The sequence below is a fragment of the Vombatus ursinus genome, unplaced genomic scaffold (genome assembly GCF_900497805.2).
Source record: "Vombatus ursinus unplaced genomic scaffold, bare-nosed wombat genome assembly UNPS02012758.1, whole genome shotgun sequence".
NCBI lineage: Eukaryota > Metazoa > Chordata > Mammalia > Diprotodontia > Vombatidae > Vombatus > Vombatus ursinus.
The window spans coordinates 1,187,787-1,195,158 of NW_020952536.1; the positions used below are offsets into that span (position 1 = coordinate 1,187,787).

At 47.3% G+C, this 7,372-nt stretch overlaps 1 protein-coding gene across 4 annotated transcripts in view; it reads right to left on the reverse strand.

Annotated features, from left to right (window-relative positions):
- The window catches only part of POU2F2 (POU class 2 homeobox 2), a 26,596-nt gene that overhangs the window by 13,897 nt on the left and 5,327 nt on the right, over positions 1–7,372 (reverse strand). The gene's annotated exons all lie outside the window — the stretch shown is intronic.

The following is a 7,372-nucleotide window of genomic DNA, read 5'->3' on the forward strand; positions in this document are numbered from 1 at the left end:
CAGGGAAGGTCAGAGCTGGGAGGGGCCTTAGAACAGGGAAGGTCAGAACTTAGAACAGGGAAAGTCAGGGTTGGGAGGGCCTTAACAGTAACTATCTATTCATGGGATCCTGGGTTTAAAGACAAACGGGACCTTAATGGTCCTAGAGGACCCCCATCATTTTACAGATGTACACCCTGTGCCTTGAAGAAGTGAAAGTGATTTGTCAAGGTCACAGAGTTGAGATTTGAACCCAGGCTCTCCAGCACCCCACTCTGCTCTACCATGCTGTCTTTCCCCATTTAACAAACAGGGAAACTGAGGAGCCCCTTATAAAATAGTTGTTTGACTTCAGACATGTATACCATAACATTTCAACCTTTCTGTATCCAACACTACTTCTTCTATGCCTAAGAAAAAAGCAGACAAACATTGGGTAACAACCAGATGAGGGAGGCCCTGCTTAGCATCCTCAGAACATTAGAACCGGGAAAGATAATGGAGTCCAATCCCTCTATCCTATCCCCCTACTGATCCCATAGTACATAGGAAGGACGAGGTCCAGAGGGCCTCCGTATCACCCAGTAAGTCAGAGGCAAAGCCAAGACTAGGACCTAGATCCCTATTCAGTCAAAGGCGTCTACTGCTCCATCACCCTCATACCCCCTCGGATTCTAGGTCTGGCAAAAACAAGAGTGGGGCCTCCCACCCCCCACCCCCGGTTCCTCAGAAACAACTCAACATTAAGACGGGCTTCAGGACCTCTGTCTGGACCTAACTCTCAATCCTGAATTAGTCAGCCATTCGATAACCAACAGATAAAGTGCTCACCGAGACTGGGTTGAGACCTAGAAATACAAAGTAGCCCCAAAGCAAAAACTGGTCCCTGCTCTCAAGAGGCTCACAAGTCTAATGGGGAGGCGGGGGAGAACATAGATATTATTACTATGTAGAACAATGCTGGAGGAGCTGGGAATAGTTACCAGAGGGAAGGCACCAGAATTAAGGGGGAGAGGGAGAGGTTTCCCGTAGGAGGTGGGATTTAGCTGAAAGAAGCCTAGAGGGGGTATTGGGTGGGGAAAGAGCATTCCAGGCACAGGGAACAGCCCTGGGAAATGACCAGAGCCAAGAGATGGAGGGTCTTGTTAGAGGAACAGTCAGGAGGCTTCCACTGGGTGGAAGACTATGTGGAGGGCTGGGGCTGGGGATGTAAGAAGGCTGGAAAAGTAGGAGGGGGCCGGTTAGGAAAAGCTCTGAATGCCAGACAGAGCATTTTGCATTGGATCTTGGAGGCAACAGGAGGCACTAGGGTTTGCTGAGTAGGGGGAGGGAGGCATGATCAGAACCGCACTTTAGAAAAATCGCTTTGGTGGCTGAATGAGGATGAACTGGAGGGGGACAGGTCCCGAGGTGGCCGACGCACCAGCAGCTAGCACAATAGTCCAGATGTGAGGCGTCTGCACCAGGGGAGAGAAGGGGGCGGATTGGAGAGATGCCGAAAAGATGAAATAGGCCTTGGCCACAGGTTGGACATGGGGGTGGTGAGAGAGAGTGAGGGGTCCCGGAGGATCCCTGGGTTGTGAGCCTCAGGGACTGGGAGGATGGTGTCCTCTACAGTAGTAGGGAAAGTGGGAGGGCGAGAGAGTAGGGGGAAAGATAATGAGTTCCATTTTAGACACATTGAGTTTAAGAAGTCTCCTGGACATCCGGCTGGAGATGTCTGAGAGGCAGTTGGAGACACGAGCTTGGAAGTCAGCAGAGAGACTGGGGCAGAAAAGGTAGGTTTTCGAATCATTAGCATAGAGATGGTAATTAAGTCCACGGGAGCTGATAAGATCCCCAAGTGAAATGGTGGAGAGAGAAGAGAAGAGGATAGAACTAGGAGGGAGTTAGAGGGTGTGATCCAGAGAAGATCCAGCAAAGGAGACAGAGAGAAAAAGGGCAGAGAGGCAGGAGGAGAACAGGGGCGGGGGGGAGAGACAGACAGACAGACAGACAGAGACAGAGAGGAAGACACAGAGAAAGATAGAGACGGAGACAGAAAGACAGAAAGACAGACACAGAGATAGGTCCCTGAAAATCTAGAGAGAAGAGATTATCAAGGAGAGAGCACCTGTAAGGCGGGACAGGAGAAGGGACACCTCTTCACATCACACAAGGGTGAAGGCAGAGATGGTGGCAGAAGGCATCTCGGTGATGTGAGTTGAGGTGGAAGAGAGAAGAGGGAACCCACAGCAAATGGCCTCCATTTTTTCAGTGAAACATGAGGCAACCCCATTCTTCTCCCAAACCCATCCAACATTCCATCCTGTCTGAAGAACACGGAAACCTTTGGCCCCAACTCCGACTCCACTCTCAGCTTTGACTCTGCTCTCAATCACAATACATTCTACCTTTGACAACTCATTGTTAGGAAGTTTTTTCCACACATCAAGCCTAAATTGGTGGCCTTGCAACACTCCACCCACACCACCCCCATCATTGCTCCTGGTGCCAAGCAGAATAAGTTTCACTCATCCCTTTTCCATGAGACAGCCCTTCAAAGACCTGAAGACAGCTAGATTATGTTCCCTGTCCTTTCCACTGCCCCACAATATTAGCCTTTTTTCCAGGCCAAGCATCCCCCAATTCCTTCAATTGTAGAGGGGGCCCTCCATCCTCCTACCTGCCCTCTTCGGGACACACCACAGCTCACTAATTTCCTTTCTAAAATGGGGCACCCAGAACCGAACACCGTCCACCAGGTGCTCTCATGACGTGGTAGAGGGAGCCCACATAGCAAGACCACTACCTCCCTAAGCCTTAACAGAGGGGATCCCTCTGCAATGCAGCTCATTGCTTACCCTTCTTGATTCACATATCTAATGGCTGACCCATGCTGTGTTGAGCTTGTGGCCCACTGAGACCCCCAGAATATTTTTCAGACAGGCTGCTGTCTAACCAAATTTTCCTCAATTTGCGAAGTTGACTATTTGACTCCAAGCGTGGGCCTTTAAATTTATTCCTCTTAAATTTCATCTTCTTAATTTCAGCAAACTTTTTCTAGTCTATTAAAATCTTTTTGTTGTTATTGTTTTCTTTTGTTTTTGTTCTTCGGTGAAGCAATTGGGGTTAAGTGACTTGCCCAGGGTCACACAGCTAGCAAGTGTCAAGTGTCTGAGGCTGGATTTGAATTCAGGTTCTTCTGACTCCAAGGCCAGAACTCTATCCACTGTGACACCTAGTTGCTCCTATTTAAAAAATTTTGTATGCCACCTGCATCAGTCGGCGGATTATTGGCTCTCTGTCTTGCGATATGTGGCCTGCAAGTCCTGCCCTCAAACTCCAACCCTGACCTTGCACCCACCATGGACCCAAATTTAAACCAGCTCTAAGGCGCAGCTAGGTGGCACAGTGAATAGAGCTCTGACCTTGGAGTCAGGAGGACCTGAGTTCAAATCCAGCCTCAGACATTTAACACTTACTAGCTGTGTGACCCTGGGCAAGTCACTTAACCCTGATCGCCTCACCATAAAGCAACAACAAAAAAAATTAAAAAAAAAATAAACCAGCTTTAATCTCAGTGCCAACCATAGCCTGAATTCTGATCCAATCTCTAATCCCAACCTCCATCTAACTCTGACCACATCTCTAACCCAAGACCCAAGTTCTTCATGAAACCTAACTCAGTCCCCATGTAGACCCTGACCTCGATACTCATCCTGACCCCAACTCTAACCCTAAATAGGATGCCAGCCCTAACCTGAATGTTTAGCCTGGGAGAGGGGAAGACTTAGTAGAGTCACGAGTAGTTACTCATTAATGGCCCTTTATCGAGAAGGAGACAGGAGTCTGTTGGAGTTTCCAAAGGCAGACGTCCTTGGCATTGTGCTGAGTAACAATTTACAGAAGATTTGGATGAAGCTATGAAAGTCATACTTAGCAGATTTGCAGATAACATAGAGCAGAAGGGATAGCTAACAAAGAGATATCAACAGACAAAAATGCTGGGGTAAACTTAATGAGATATGACTAATATGGCAATATGTTTTGCATGACTGCACATGTATAACCTTTATCAAATTGTTTGCCTTTTCAATGTGGGGGGGAGGGCAAGAGGGAGAGAATTTGGAACTCAAAATTTTTTTAAATGTTAAAAATTGGTTTTTACATGTAATTAGGAAAGATAAAATATTTATAAAAAAATTATGAGTTAACATAATGAGGACAAATGTGACAACCTATACTTGGGTTGCAAAAATCAATTTCACAAATATGAGGTGCAGAGGTGTCACTAGAGGCCATCTGAAAAAGATCTGAAGTTTTTAGAGGACCACAAGCTCAACATGCATCAACAGCCGGTCAATAACCATTTATTAAGCACCTACTATGTGCCAGGCACTGTACCAAGTGCTGGAGATACAAATACAAATCAATATTGTTAAATGGCAGTTCAAAAAAAAAAAGCTAATGGGGTCTTCAACTTAAGACCTCTCCAAGTTGGAAGAGATCTCAGAAGCCATCTCTATACCAGCTTCTCCTCAACAATACATCCTCCAGGTTGGCTTCAATGGGCTTTGAGATGGCCTCTAAGGCCATGATTTTTAATGAAACCTTACACTGTTAAATATGTCTCTTAGCAAGTCCCACCCAGTGTCTCTGGTTCTGTCATAGGGTGCCCTGGGGAACCAGCCTGGTGCCTTTTTCTATATGTGACAGTTATTCAGGCACCATATCGCCAGGAGTCTCATTGTGCCCCTACACCAGCCCTGCCCAAGCCACCTCCACTTCATGAAACCCACCCTCATGTGACATTGTCTCAAGGCATTTCATCGTCCACACGGCCCTCCTCTGGGTGCCCTTTCTAATAATGGGGCGCCTGGAGCTGACCATCACACTGCAAGCAGCAGAATAGGACTATCCCCTCTCTAGTCCTGCAGACCATGCCTCTCAATACTGGCTAAGGGGGCACAAATTCTCTTAGCTGCCACGTACAATGTCATTGAAAATGGAGCTTGCAGGCCAATAAAACACCCCAATCTTCATCAGATGAGCAGCTGTACTTCCAGCCATACCTCCCCTCTAGGGCAGAGATTGTTTTCTACCTTGCTCTGAATTCCCAGGGCTTAGCACAATGCCTGGTACATAGGAGGTACTTAATAAATGCTGATTAATTGACTCAAACTCTAATATTTGTGAAGCTAATTTTTTGCACCTAAGTGCATGGTTTTAAATTTTTATTCCCCATTAAATTTCATCTAATTTGATTTGGATCAGTGTTCTAGTGTGTTGAGATCTTTTGCTTCATTTTCTAATTGTGGAGTTGATTGTTTGAGCCCAAGGGTAAGACTTTACATTGATACCCACTTAATTTTATCTTATCCAATAGGGAGTCAGCATGGAACAGTGAAAGCTTTGGAGTCAGAAGGTCTTAGCTCAGGGCAGCTAGATGGTGCAGTGAACAGAGCACCAGCCCTGGAGTCAGGAGTACCTGAGTTCAAATCCAGCCTCAGACATTTGACACTAGCTAGCTTTTGTGACCCTGGGCAAGTCCCTTAACCCCAATTACCTTGAGCCCCCCCCACCAAAAATAAAAGAAGGTCTTAGCCGGAATCCTCAGTTCTCTTACTACCTATGTGACCCAGGGCAGACCACTAACCCCACCCTGAGCCTCGTCTACAAAATGAAGGTCACCTCTAGGGTCCCTTCCAGCTGTGGGACAATGATTCAATCCAGTGTTCTGGGCTGTCCAGATGTTTTACTCCATTGCCCAAAGGGTTAGCTATCCCTCCCAGCCCTGTGTTGCCTGCATAAGGAGACTGTCTCTGTATTTGGTCACTAATAACAATGTTAAATACCACATGCCCCTGGACACTCTACTTGAGAACTCCTGCCAACATTACCTCAAACCACTAAGGACTGTTCCTTCTGTCCAGGCATTTCATTAGCTCCATATCCACTCATTGCCTATTTCCCATCTCTCCACCTTGCCCCCAGGAAGCTACTTCGTCACATGTTTCACTAAAGTCTAGGTCAATGCTGTTTCCTAAATACTCTTGGTCTACTTGTCCAAAAAGGAAATGAAGGTAGTCTACTACGACCAGCTCTTGCTGAAGCCATGTTGGCTCCTTGGGATAGCTGCCTTCTTTTCTTCATACCCATTCACCATCCCTTTAATCATGTGCTGCTAACTTTAGCCAGAAACTGAAGACAAGCTCCGTGACACAGAGTTTTCAGGCTCACCTTCTCCCATCCATTCTCCAGACATCCCTGGTGAGTGTCTTAGCACTCACTTCTGGTGGTTCTTTCAGGCCTGGTGATCTGAACCCATCACAGGCAGCTGGGAGCCCTATTCTATCCCCCTACCTATTCTGGGTGTCTGATCCCCATAAACCACTTATGTTCTGGCCTTTCCAGTCCAAAGATCATTCTCCCTGGCAGAGAACACCTAAGGAGATGAAAGAACACAGGACAAAGGGGGTCATGGGATTCCTGTGCTCTCTCCTGGTCAGTCCATACCTAGAATAATATGTGCAGTTTTTAATGGCACATTTTAGGAAGGTCGTTAATAAGCTGGGGAACATGGAGAAAAGGCCAGCCAAAGCAGTTGGTGAGGGGCCTCAAGACCAGGGCCTACAAGGATCAGGGGGAGAAACCTGGGGAAGGATGTTAAACTTATTCTAACTGGACCCAGAAGACAGAACAAAGAGCTAGGGGTGGAAGGAGCAGAGAGGTAAGCCCCTTCCACTATCTACAAAAGCCACAGACAGAAGACTCCAACCCACCCTACCTCTTACCGGCCTCTTCCCCCCAATCTCTAGGCTTGCCTTCTGCCTGGGAGCAGTCACCAGTAATAGGTACATTCTCTCATAGCACACTCCCTCTGGAGTTTACAAAGCCCCCTGGTTTACAAAATCCTCCCTTCTTTCCAAAGTATTTATCCATCCATTGACACCCTCAGACTGGTACCATGGCCTGGAAGTTCTATAGGCCAGGAGTTATCCTCTTCCCATTTTACAGAAGAAGCTGAAAGTCCAGAGACTCACACCAGCAAGGGAGCAAGGGAGAGCACCCAGGCCTTCTGAATCTGGGCCCATGACTATGGATCACGTCCCATGCACCCAAGGCTGAGTCTGCCTTGGGGAATGAGGCGTCTGTTCACTGAGTCTTGGCTTCTCTGATTCAAAGCCGGCTCTCAGGAAAGGCCCTGAAGAAGTCGCAAACACCATGGCTGAGAATCACAGTCCCTCAACATAGGGAGCCACATTATCAACAAAGACAGGACACTGCCCAAGAAACTGGGCCTCACTGGTGGAATCTGAAGTATCACCTATGCATAAAACATAAATCGTAAAAGCTAAAGAAGATCAGGGCTGGGAGGGCCCTCAGAACAGGGAATGTCAGGGCTGGGAGG